The following is a 14,212-nucleotide window of genomic DNA, read 5'->3' on the forward strand; positions in this document are numbered from 1 at the left end:
TTGGATTTCTGCTGGGTTCTACCCACTTAGTCTTCTATCAATCAGAAAAATAAAGATATATCGATGGGATCATTTTTTTTTCTGGTCATCTTTCAAAATTACTGTATGTACTATTTTTACTCATAAGCATCTTCTTTTACTTCTATGTTAAGGATTCTAGTTTTGATCACCAGCTGAAAAATCCAGAGTTCCTATGGTTGCTAGGGAACCAAAAAACATGATTCTTCAAGCTCTTATAATATAAAGGTATAATTATACACTTGCTTACAGGAAAAGAAAAAAAGAAAAATAAAGACATCCAAAGACTATTTTTCCCTAAAATGACATTAACTAATGCAATCATTTCTATATGGGAAAAAATAATATTACACAGGGAAATAGCAGTAAACATGATAATAGGAGAATCATCTGAAATTCCTATTGTTCTCTCGCACCCTCCACCTCTTCAAATCTATTCTTCATGATGAAATAATCTTGATTTGGCCCCCAATGCAAAACACGTTCTTCTGTTACTGCCTTCAGTAATACGTCATTTAGCTCCCCTCCAAAATTAGAAACGAGAAGCTCATTAGATTGGGTTATGAAATTTACTCCTGATAGATTCTCAAATTTGCTATTAATATTTCATTATTGTGATTGCTGATGGTCTCAGGTTCAGGAGGAAGCTTTTCTGGAATAATCAATCTCCTGTCTTTATGAGAAACATTATTCATAAACTTATGTAAAAGGTCTGCTCCTTCATTATAGTATAACCAGCTAACAATCTATCTGTGTGTGCCCATCTGACCTTGCAATTACTGGCTTATCTCTATGATCCATTGCAATGGAGTTACTAATTCCACTTTCTTAAGACTTTTATTCTTTTGCTCTGTAGGTCAGCCAGGGAGAATGATCAAGATCCCATTAATAACAATTATCAGCAACTCAGGAGGCATGTGGAAAACAGTCTTTCAAAATGTGAGAATTTGCTCCTGAGGAGAAGTAAAGGTAGATAACACCAATTCCAGGAAAACCCCTTTCTCTAACTCAGGAACATCAACTCCAAGGTAGCAGTCTGAAATGAGAACAAGAAAATTCAACAGCATCATGGCTCTCAGCTGGAAATGGACCGATATGTTTCCCATGAGCCTTCTGGCAAAATCCCCAACTGTTCCCTTTAGCCTGTTCACAAGGGTCCCGTTTGTTGCATGGTTTACCACCTCTCGGCAGCTAGTAAGAGAGAGGAAGGAGGCGTGTCTCCAAACTACTGCCCCCAAGTGTCAGCTGTACAAACACTAAAGCCCAGTCTTCCAACTGTGCTAGAAGCACATTCATCCAACTTTATTTATACTCTACTTGTCTCAGTCAGTACTGCTCTTAGAATCCCTTCTACTTCAGGGAAGCACGCATCCCTTGGAAGCTGGAGATGGTGAAAGCACAGCATTAGATTTTCACAGTCCTGAAAAGACTCACAAAAGAACACCTTGCTCAGCATACTACCAGTAGGCAGGTTGGGGAAACCATTCTGAGCTAGTTCTGCCCACCTTCTCTTGCATCCCTCTGTGCAGGAAGGACACTGAAAGTAGGAGTAATTCTGCAGAAAACGAGGGTGGGATCACACCATGGATTCTAGATTCTCCTTTTTCTCACCATTTATTCTTGCTACCATCCTGGACCAGGCTCTTCTCACCTCATAAAAGGACAGAATTACTTCAAGAACCCCCTTAAAAGCTTCACCTGCTCTAGCCACCATCACTGCTATTAGTACCTTCAGATTATTTCATTTTGTGATGACACAATAATCTAGAGCAATTCCCTTCCTGGTTCCTAGTATAGTCATTTATTCAAGAACAAGTATTTATTAGACATCTACTATTACCCAGAGCCATTCTAGACACTGAGGATAGCATAGAGAACAAAACAGACCAAAATACTGACTCTAATGCAACTCGCATCCTAATTAGGAGAGTGAGATAAAAAAACAAACAAGCCGGGGACTTCCCTGGTGGCGCAGTGGTTAAGAATCTGCATGCCAACGCAGGGGAGACGGGTTCGAGCCCTGGTCTGGGAAGATCCCAGAGGCCACAGAGCAACTAAGCCTGTGTGCCACAACTACTGAGCCTGCGCTCTAGAGCCCGCGAGCCACAACTACTGAGCCCACATGCTGCAGCTACTGAAGCCCGCACGCCTAGAGCCCGTGCTCCGCAACAAGAGAAGCCACCACAATGAGAAACCTGCGCTCCGCAACGAAGAGTGGCCCCCGCTCACCGCAACTAGAGAAAGCCCAGGCGCATCAACTAAGACCCAATGCAGCCATAAATAAATAAATAAATAAAATAAAATAAAATAAATAAATAAAACAAGTAAACATATAATATGTCCGATGGGATGGTGGTCCAGGCTATAGATGGCAATAATACAGAGGTGCAAGACAACAATTGCTAGGGAAAGGGTTAGGGCAGAAGGGAGAAGCAGTTCTGACTATCTCTTGATCTCTCTTCCACAATTTATTTTTACTGCCCTGTTACGTGTGTTTACCTACATTCTTATGGGAAAGGATTGGGCAGGATATATAGTAGAAATAAATAAATACATTTATCCTATCATATTATTCCTAAATTCCCCTGTCTGGTTTTTAGGGTCCTCTGTATTCTGATCAAAATATACCTTTCAATATTTCAGTCTCAAATCACAGATTGAAAAGATTATTTAAACCTGTTACATCACTCTTGCTGATGGGCCTTGGCTGGCTGGGCATAAACTTCTCTCTCTAAATCCCCTAACACATTTCCTCTACAGTAATGTCATAGAAGGGGTCTAGTGCATTCCTACCAGTTTATGTGCATGCTCAAGATAAGACTTGCCCATGAGTCTCTGGATGCTGCAGGTGGGGTGGATAAGAGTCCACTCCCATTAAAAGAACAGTCTGACAGGATAAGACTTAAATTCGAAGGAAGAGGCTGGGAAAAGTACATGAATGACAATTATCCATAAACACATGTGCCTCCATTCCCAGCCCTGGAGGTCAGCACACACTGGCTATAAGGGAACAGTGGGAAGAATACTCAGGAGGGAACCTTTCACTTCATGCCACATGTCAGCAATGTGTACCGAAATTTGGACCCAAATGGTCATTCCCTAGAACTGATTCTTGCGCTCTTTTGAACTGAGAGTATGCTAAGTTAAGGTGAGAAACAAAAGACAGACATCTGAGACCTTCTGACAATGAAGCCAGACTTGGCTGGGAAACACATAAATAAGAAAGGCCATGACAAAGAGAAAAGGTACACTCATAACTATAAACGATTTTTCTCTCTCTGATCTGTGCCCCAGAAAAGGATAGGTCATCAAAGTGCCCCGAGAGAAAGAACTTCTTACAACAAAAAAATCAAAGCCAGTATGAGAAAGAAGATTTAGATCTTGACTTACCACTTCCAAGACTAGTGAGTCAGCTAGAAGGAAGGATTTCACTAATATCTGAAGTCTAGAAGAATATATTTAAAAAAAAAAAAGGAGTTCCTGGTAAAACTGCAAGGAAAATACCTGTCTATAGATGGCATATATGGATGAGGAAAGGCAGTTGAGATGGGTGGTATCATACCCAGAATGTATGGTACTCTAGGTTTCTGAGATTTAAAAAGAGCAGTTACGAGGGAACAAAAATCATTGTGATACACTTGTATCCAATAAAAATTGTAAAATGATCAGGTTGCCAGTGGAGTTTAGAGTGTAAGAAAATGGCATCAGATTTCTTCAGCACAGGGGAAAACTAATAAGAGTCAACTGACCGAGGGCAATAAACCATCTCTACTTATAGCCAATACATTCCAGGGAAACGTTGCATAGAATAAAGAGCGGGAGTCTGTATTCGTTTCCTAGGGCTGGCATAACACATTACCACAAATTGATGGTTTAAAATGACAGCAATTTATTCTCTCACAGTTCACAGACCAAGGTGTTGGCATGGTTGGTTCCTTCTGGAGGCTCTGAAAGAGTATCTATTCCTTGCCTCTCTCCTAGCTTCTGGTTGCTGTCAACATTCCTTTGCGCTCCTTGGTCTGTAGTTACATCATGTTCCCCACCTTCACATGGTCTTTTCCTCCATATCTCAAGTTTTTCTCTTATAAGAATACCAGTTATTAGACTTAGGGCTAACCCTAAATCCAGGATGCTCTCATCCCAAACTCCTTAATTACAGCCACAGAGACCTTATTTCCAAATAAAGTCACATTCACAGGTACTGGAGGGAAGGACGTGGAAGTATCTCTTTGAGGGACACAATTCCACCCACTACAGATCTGATCAGAGAGAGGTAAACCTCCAAGAGCCTCTCAGGAGAGGCAGTTCAACAACGAACCTTACTTCTTTGTTTTTTAATTAATTTTTATTGGGGTATAGTTGCTTTACAATGTTGTGTTAGTTTCTACTGTACAACAAAATGAATCAGCTATACATATACTCCCTTTTTTTTTTATTTCCTTCCCATTTAGGTCACCACAGTGCCTTAAGTAGAGGTCCCTGTGCTACACAGTATGTTCCCATCAGCTGTCTATTTTATACATAGTATCAACAGTGTATATGTGTCAATCCCAATCTCCCAATTCATCCCACCCCCAGGCCCCCCCACCACTTTCCCCCTTTGGTGTCCATATGTTTGTTCTCTACATCTGTGTCTCCATTTCTGCCTTGCAAACCGGTTCATCTGTACCATTTCTCTAGATTCCACATACATGCGTTAATATACGATATTTATTTTTCTCTTTCTTACTTCACTCTCTTTGACACTCTCTAGGTCCATCCACGTCTCTACAAATGACCCAATTTCGTTCCTTTTTATAAATTTACTTCTTATCAAAGAGCTAGATATCCACTGGTCCAGGGGAATTATTTTTTTAGGGGCTTGGCTCTTCCAAGGGCTTCTTTGAAGGAGAGAGCTACTGACTCCAAATTTATCAAGAGCTCTGTCCCTGAGGATGTTACATCTGCAAACTGCCCCAACCCTCTGGTGTTAATGGGTGCAGGTGCTTGTGGTTTTTTCTTTTGTTTTTTTTACCGAGGCTATTTTCTTTCACAAAACCTAAAACAATAAAACCCTAATGGGTGCATACATCATGGAACTCCGGAAAAAAGAAAACGTGTGATGGTGACATTAGCACCTTAAATAAAACTAAAAGTAGCTAATGAGTCCAATCATGTGTCACTGTCTGTCAGTGTCTAGCTGTCTGCCACATACTAGGTGCTCAATAAACACATATTAAGCCTGAATGAACAACAGATTTTTGTATTTAAGCCCACATTCATGGTACAATTGTGAGAGTAGGGCACCAACAAGGACAGAGCTGTAAAACAGATTGCCAGGCAGACTGGGTCGCTGTGCTCAGAAAAGTTATACTCCACAAGCAAACAACTTCTCTCCTGTGCCCCTAATGCAAAAACAAACAAATAAACAAACAAAAACCGTGGTCAAAGATATCAATGGTTGCACACAGGAACCAATAAAATTAAAGGTGCTTTTGGCTGCCAAGTTTGGAATTTCAAGAATATAGCAGATAGAAAAGTGTATTCCAAAATATGGCAGGATGCCAGGTATAGACAAACATCATATCTGGAAACAGGTTCCCTTCATGTCACATTTCATGTCAGTGCCAACGACATGTGGAATCTATTTTATTTATATATTTTTGGCTGTGTTGGGTCTTTGTTGCTGTGCGCGGCCTTTCTCTAGTTGCGGCTACTCTTCGTTGTGGTGCACGAGCTTCTCATTGCGGTGGCTTCTCCTACTGCGGAACACGAGCTTCTCATTGCAGTGGCTTCTCTTGTTGTGGAGCACGGGCTCTAGGTGCGCGGGCTCAGTAGTTGTGGCGCACGGGCTTAGTTGCTTCGTGGCCTGTGTGATCTTCCCGGACCAGGGCTCGAACCCATGTCCCCTGCATTGGCAGGCAGATTCTTAACCACTGCGCCACCAGGGAAGCCCTACACGTGGAATCTATGATCCGAGTACAGACACATACACTTGACTCCAGGGTGAAAGTATTAAAGGGAAATAGCCAACAGTCCTCATATTTCCTATTATACTAAAGCCTCAAAAGATGTATTAACTTTTCAAACAGGATGGCTATAATAGAACACAAAACTAAATAGCCCACTAGCCCTTTCTATAACATTATATGACATAGACCAAAACAGTCTCTATCCTATATGCTGCAAGTTTTAAATGGAGGAGAAACTCCATAGAGTCCCTTATCGAACACCTGTCACGTTCTTTTGGGTATAAATACCAACAATGAAGAAGACCTAATCTCCGCTTCATAACTATATGGTTTCTGACATTGCTCCTCTTATGGCTTCTGTGTCAGTAAAAATGTGTAAAAATTAAAGAAGCCCAAGCTGCCCTGGTAGAGAAAATTAGTAGACTGATATTCAAAAATACCCTTCAGTATTACCCAGGCTGCACTACACTGTGAAAATCTGGGCTTTTTCCTCGGAATGCTTGGAAATAAGAATAGGGCTGGCTAGAAAAGTCACTGATCCATAACTAGAAGGCAACAAAATGTAATCAAATGTTCCTTTGCCCATGAAAAGTGTGTGTGTGCATGGGGGAAGGGTATTTCATTGAACCCTATAGATCCTGCAGTGAAAGCCCTATAATGAAACACAAATTATGTTGCCTTTGAGCAATAAACTGGAGGGCTGACACCTTAACTTGCCTTTTCTGGGTGTGTGCCTCTTTCTAGCAATTAACCATGATAGTTTTATTATGGTCCATGGAACAGCTAATCAATAGGGTGGGATGCTGGTTCCATTCCACAGCCGGTCCTGTGTGCCTGCATAATGCCCATGATTTTGCTCCCAGCTGTTCAGTCTAATCCATTTATGGCTGTTTATGGCTCATGGTCAGAGAAATCTTCTATTTACAGCTCATTCATCATTCTTAACATTTTCACAAATCTAGGCCGAATGCTCTCAGGGTAGGAAATAAACCTAGACTTCCGCAAGTCCCCTCTGCCATCTCAGCACACCAAACTTCCTTCTTCCTCTGAAAGGCTCACAAATCATATTTTGTTACATTCCAAATTTACGTTAAACTGGTTTCACCTGACCCATGAGATTATGCTACTCGGAATTTAGAAAGCAAATGTGTAATTCTAATTTCTCTTCTACTTTACAGGAAGCTAGCTGATTCTACACTGGTTGTCTCAGTTCTTTGGAAGTGGGGTAAGGATGGGTATGGATGAAAGTCAATAACCAGTGTGAATACTGCCGTGATGCTAACAGGAAATCAGACTAAAGAATCAATATCACTTTAGAATGTCACCAACAGAGTATCATTAAGTCCCACTGAAATATTCAGTCCAAGTCTAACTTTTTTTTTTTGCAGATAGAGTACTGCCACAGTCTCATACCTCTGTACATCATTTGTGAATACAAGGGAAGGGAATGTCCCCTTTTGAAACCACTGCTCTGAAAGCCTGCTGAGACGTTTTAATAAAACTTACAAAATTTGTCTGAATTGGGAGAAAAATGCAGTACTATGTAACCTAGGAGTCAATACCTTGCAGCCAAAGACTACCAGAAACACAACTGTCATTGAACGAACTTAAATGTATTGGTTTATTGCAAGGAGGGCACAGAACATCATGGGGGACAATGGGGGTGTTTCAGTGAAAGGAACACGTTACAGAATCTGGGCTTGTGTTGGGTGACTCTGGAGACGGTTTAAGTACTCAGGGTCATGCTCTGGATTAAGTTCTCTCGGGAAGCAGCAGTGATTTTATGAGTGGAACTCAGTAATTTTTATGTAGGAGGCACAAGGAATGCAGTGGGGCTAAAACTGAATTGGTGGAGAAGTAGCAGTCACTCCTATTCACCAGGGTAGGGAGACATTTGGTCGTTTTTGTGGTTTGGAAAGGGTTCTTATTTTTGTCTGTGGTCAGACATGCTTACAAAGTAGTCTTGTTTTGTCTTCCTCTCTCATGATCACAGAGTCACCTGGTTTGATGCTGGTGTTCTGAGAAATTATTTGATATTGAACAGAACACCTAGATCTACATAAGAGTGCCAGGACAGCAACAGGTACTAAGCATTCAGAGGCCATGCTTTTCTTACTCACAGGTTTTGTGGAGGGAAGAGAGCTGTCATGAAATCTCATAAGCAATGACAGTGTTTTTCAATGCCAAACAAACAAACAAACAACAACAAAAAAAAAAATATATATATATATGCACATCACAGTACCTGGTACCATATAGCTCATGCTTTCTGAAAGAATCTTGGCCTGTTTTCATAGTCTCTGAAATACTGACACAGATGTTTCTAGTTATCATAGTTTGGGTTTCTCAGGACTTGTTTATGGCTGCTGATATGAGCTTCCTTTTATGTAGTCTCTTTTCTTACAGAACTAAGACAAAAAGTAAAAACACAAAGAATAAAAAGATACATAATAAAAAGAAGCCATATTTTGAAATGAGGAAAAATAAGTTTTTTCCCCATGCTTGTTCTGCTCCAAAGAAGTCCATACTCTGATAAGTATTTTCAAATGTATACAATATTCCTTATTAACCTAGACCAATGAGAAAGATACAGACACATAAAAGTAAGCATTCCAGGGAGAAATACTGAAGAAAACAAATTTCCACCCTGGGTACTTCCATCCCACGTCTAGTACAGAGCTCTAAGGGCCATTTCAGAAGAAAATTTCTTGTCTTCCAAAACATCCTTTCTCTTTTTAAAATTAGTTTTAATTAACATTGGTTTGTAACATTATGCATCATGTAAACATTATATTTCTACTTGAATACACTACAGCATTCTCTACATCAAAAATTTAGTTTCCGGGGCTTCCCTGGTGGCGCAGTGGTTGAGAGTCTGCCTGCCAATGCAGGGGACACGGGTTCGAGCCCTGGTCTGGGAAGATCCCACATGCCGTGGAGCAACTGGGCCCGTGGGCCACAACTGCTGAGCCTGCGCGTCTGGAGCCTGTGCTCCGCAACAAGAGAGGCCACGATAGTGAGAGGTCCGCACACCGCAATGAAGAGAGGCCCCCACTCGCCACAAGTAGAGAAAGCCCTCGCACAGAAACGAAGACCCAACACACCCAAAAATAAATTAATTAATTAATTTTAAAAAAATTTAGTTTCCATCCATCACCATACAGTTGACCTCCTTTATCCATTTCACCCTCCACACCCTTCCCCTCTGGTAAATACTACTCTATTCTTTTAATCTACATGTTTGTTTTTGTTTGGTTCTATTTGTTCCTTTATTATTTTTATATTCCATATGAGTGAAATCATACAGTATTTGTCTTTCTCCATCTGACTTATTTCACTTAGCATAGTACCATCAAGATTCATCCATGTTGCTAATGGCAAGATTTCATATATTTTTATGGATGAGTAGGATTCCATTGTATATATATATAGCACATCTTCTTTATCCATTAATCCACTGATGGGCACTTAGGTTGTTTCCACATCGTGGCTATTGTAAATATTACTGTGATGAACATAGGGGTGCATAGATCTTTTTGAATTAGTATTTTCATATTCTTTGGATTAATACCCAGAAGTAGAATTATTGGACCATATGGTAGTTCTATTCTTAATTTTTTCAGGGACCTCCATACTGTTTTCCATAGTGGCTACACCAATTTACATTCCCACCAACAGTGTAGAAGGGTCCCTTTTTCTCCATATCCTCACCAACACTAATTATTTGTTGTCTTTTTGATAATAGCCATTATAACACGCTTGAGGTGATATCTCAGTGTGGTTTTGATTTGCATTTCCCTGATAATTAGTGAGGTTGAGCAACTTTTCATGTGCCTATTGGCCATCTGCATGTCTTCTTTGGAAAAATGTCTATTCAGCTGCTCTGCCAATTTTTAAAAATTGGATTGTTTGGGGTTTTTTTGTTAAGTTATATGAGTTCCTTATATATTTTGGATATCAATCCCTTATCAAATATATGATTTGCAAATACTTTCTCCAGATTGGCAGGTTGTCTATTTTGTTGATGTTTTCATTTGCTGTAAAGAATCGTTTTAGTTTGATATAGTCCCATTTGTTTATTTTTGCTTTTGTTTCCCTTTTCTGAGGAGACACTTCAAAAAAAATCTGCCTGATGGCAATGGTAACCCAGGAGAAAAACTGCCTCATTCTGCTACAGCTCAAGGTATTAATAAATTATCTCTACTAGGATTAGTAACAATAGAACTTCCCTCAGTTATGTCTGCGGTTTATATATATAGCAGCCTCAGGATACCCCAAACTAAGGAATTAAGTTAAAAAGATCTCAGGTTGGTAACAACTCTTTACACCTAGAAAAAGCAAACCTTCTCTTCTCAGGAGGAAAGCATCCTTAACCAGGCCCCTCAAAATTCACACAAAATAAATTCAGCCAGAGCAAAACCATGCCCAGAATTAGAAGAAACAAGAAAATACTTATTGACTCAAAGACTTAAGATATCAAAATCTTATGATACAAGATAAAAACAGGCAGATTTGGAAAGAAACAAAATGTAACATCTAGAACTAAAAATGTGACTGAAATTACAACTCAGTGGATGAGTTAAACAGATTAGATACAGCTGAAGAGAATAAGCAAACTAGAAAATTAAACAGAAATAAATATCCAAAATAAACTACAGAGAGACAAAACAGGAAAATAGGAAACAAAGTCAGAGATATAGAGGATATAATGGGAAGACTTTCTATACCTAACTAAAGTTCTCAAAAGAGAGAATTATGAAAATGGTGGAAGCAATATTCAAAAAGATAATGGCTGAGAAGATGATAGAATTGATGAAAGGTGTGCATCCTCTGCTTTGGGAAGTATGATGTATACCAAGGAAACTTGGACACATTGTGATAAAACTATAAAACACAAAAGATAGAGAAAAGATCTTAAATGCAGCCACACAGAAAAGATGGGTAACTTACAAAAACATTTGGACTGAGAATAGGATTTTCCACAGCAACAATGAACTACAGAAGACAGTGGAACAATATCTTTAAAGTGCTGAGGCAAAGAAATCAATCTAGAATTGTGTAGGTATCAAAATTATCTTTTAAGAATGACAACAAAATGTCAAACAAAAATTGTGTTTACCACTTTTTCAGGGAGAAAGCAAATTATCCCAGGTATGTGACTAAGTTACAAGAAAGAATGGTGAATAAAGAAATTGGTAAACAAGTGGGACAATCTAAATAAGCAGAGACAGTAAAAATAATAATTACTAATTATGGGGATTTGAAAAAAACACAAATAGTAACAACAGTACCTAAGTTTAGAGGGGGTGATTGGAGTTCAAGTGTCCTAAGATCTTTATATTGTTTGCTGGGGTTTAAAGACGCTAATTATGTTTAGAATTTGATATATACGCATGATAAACTTTTAAGGCAGATAATATAGAAGTACAATGTATAATTTCCAAACAAGTAGAAGGAAAAAATGGATTTGTTTTTAAAAACACAGTGGCTCAGGCTTCCCTGGTGGTGCAGTGGTTAAGAATCCACCTGCCAATGCAGGGGACACAGGTTCAAGCCCTGGTCCGGGAAGATCCCACGGGCCGTGGAGCAACTAAGCCCGTGCGCCACAACTACTGAGCCTGCGTGCCACAACTACTGAAGCCCGCGTGCCTAGAGCCCGTGCTCCACAACAAGAGAAGCCACTGCAATGAGAAGCCTGCGCACCACAACAAAAGAGTAGCCCCCACTCGCCGCAACTAGAGAAAGCCCGCACACAGCAACAAAGACCCAACACAGCCCAAAATAAATAAATAAATAAATGAAATTCATTAAAAAAAAACACACACACAGTGGCTCTAAAAGAAGGCAAAAAAAGTAGGAGAAAACAAGAAGCATAGAAAATGTGAGACAAGTAGAAGGCTTAAAATAAGATGGAAAATTTTATCTAAATTGATCAGTAGTTACAATAAATGTAAGCGGCCTAATACACACAATGCAATTAAACAAAGTATTTTCTGAATTAATATAAACTTGTGGTGAGAAACACTGTTTTCCTCAGTTATTTATTCTAAATCTATCACTGACGTGTAGATCTAAGTCATTTTGAGATTATGTTTCCTGACTTACTCACCTGTCTGGGTAATGAGGTCCATAAGTTTGTCCCCTGCTGTGTGAAGAAGACTGCCTTTCATTCATCCTAAAATGACCTTTCAAGACTCAAGAGGGGCCCACTGAGGTCTAATATTCTGGGAGTCTCAAAACATTGCTTCATTGCCCTTTCAAACTATTTCATGATTCTGCAGACATCAATCCTATTACCTCCCAATCTCAGAGTTAAAAGGTGTCATTTAGTGTGTTTTATCCAGAGAGTTAGCTGCTCTCCATACCATCTCCCCTTGGAAGCAGGAAATAATCCAGGTGTTGATTCCTTGATATTAAACTCTAATTCAGAAAATGCAGCCTGATGGATCTTATAACAAATATTATTTTAATTACAAAATGATTCCATCCACCAAAAATGAATAAAATGAGCCAGACTAATTTCTTACATGATTTCTTCTAGAAAATTATTTTCCACATTTTAACCTAAGAAGTCACTCAGGAAGTAATTTTAAATATTTTTGTTGTTTCTGAGACGTACTAAGGAAAATATTTTAGATAAAAAAAAAAATTCAATGTTGTTCAGTATATTAGTATATAAGTTACCATATACTAATATTAAATATTCTAACATAATATTTAATTATAATTACAATTTAATAAGTAAGGAAGGATAATTAACTTACTTTATGTAATATTAGCATAATGTCAACCTGTAAATTCCTAAAGGATACATTGCTTTTGGTTTGGGAACCAAATGTGTATACAAAGCAAAGTTGAAATTCTGCTTAATGTTATAACATCAAAAAGAGGAAACAACTGATTTTTTTGAGCTCTTGCATTTTGTATTTAAAGAAAGAACTGGTTTATTTTTATAATTTTGTTGCTTTTTAAATAAATGACAATCTAAGAAACAAGGTTCTGGTATTTTATTCACCAGCTTTTCCCTCCCACATAATTTACTATGCATGTAGTCTTCATTCCCAATGAAAGAGCAAAAGTAGATATAATTAATACACTGTTTCATTTTGTAACATTAATCTCCTTTTCAAAAAACTTAGTATACTGAACAGGAATTTGATCAGATGATGGTAAATTATGTATCCAGTAAAAATGCATCTTAGGACATATACATTATTATTTGTCATTTTCTTTATTGACATGCTAAATTCTAACACCATTGTTCTTGATGTTTCAAGTTTAAACTAATGTTTTTATTAAGAGTATAAATTTTAAGAATAGAAAAAATCAAAACAGTAAAATTGTCATAACCATCTTGGAAATCTGCAATGGTTGGGCTGAATTATTACCAACACATAGACTAGGCCTTGAGCATGCCCATTTGATTGCTTCTTATCACCAGACATGATCATTTAGTGTATGGTAGATGCCTCTCAAACTGATGTATGCTAAGGGTAAATACTTAAAATAATATTATTGTTAATTACGTATTTAGACAGATGCCAGTTGTTATTTCCGTTTTTAAAGTTGAAGTATAGTTGATTTACAATGTTATATAAGTTTCAGGTGTACAACATAGTGATTCAATATTTTTATATTACACTCCATTAAATGTTATTATAAAATATTGGTTATATTTGCTGTACTGTACATTATTTCCTTGTATATTATTTTATACCTAGTAGTTTGTACCCCTTAATCCCCTTCCCCTATCTTACCCCTCCACCCTCCTCTCCCCACTGGTAACTACTATTTCATTCTCTGTATCTCTGTGTCTTTTCTATGTTGTCATATTCATTCGTTTTATTTTTTAGATTCCACATATAAATAATAATACAGACTATCTTTCTCGGTCTGAATTATTTCACTAACCATAGTATTCTCTAGGTCCATCCACACTGCTGCAAATGGCAGAATTCCATTCTTTTTTAATGACTGAGTAATATTCCACACCTTCTTTAACCATTCATCTGTTGATGGGCATGTGGGTTGTTTCCATGTCTTGGTATGAACATTGAGGTGCATGTTTCTTTTTGACTTAGTGTTTTAGTGGTTTTGTTCTTTCCAGATATATATGCAGGAGTAGAATTTCTAGACCATATGGTAGTTCTATTTTTAGTTTTTTGAGGAACCTTCATACTTTTTTTCCATAGTGGCTGCACCAATTTACATTCCTACCAACAGTGCACGAGGTTCCCCATTTT

Source organism: Eubalaena glacialis, chromosome X, assembly GCF_028564815.1.
Source record: "Eubalaena glacialis isolate mEubGla1 chromosome X, mEubGla1.1.hap2.+ XY, whole genome shotgun sequence".
NCBI lineage: Eukaryota > Metazoa > Chordata > Mammalia > Artiodactyla > Balaenidae > Eubalaena > Eubalaena glacialis.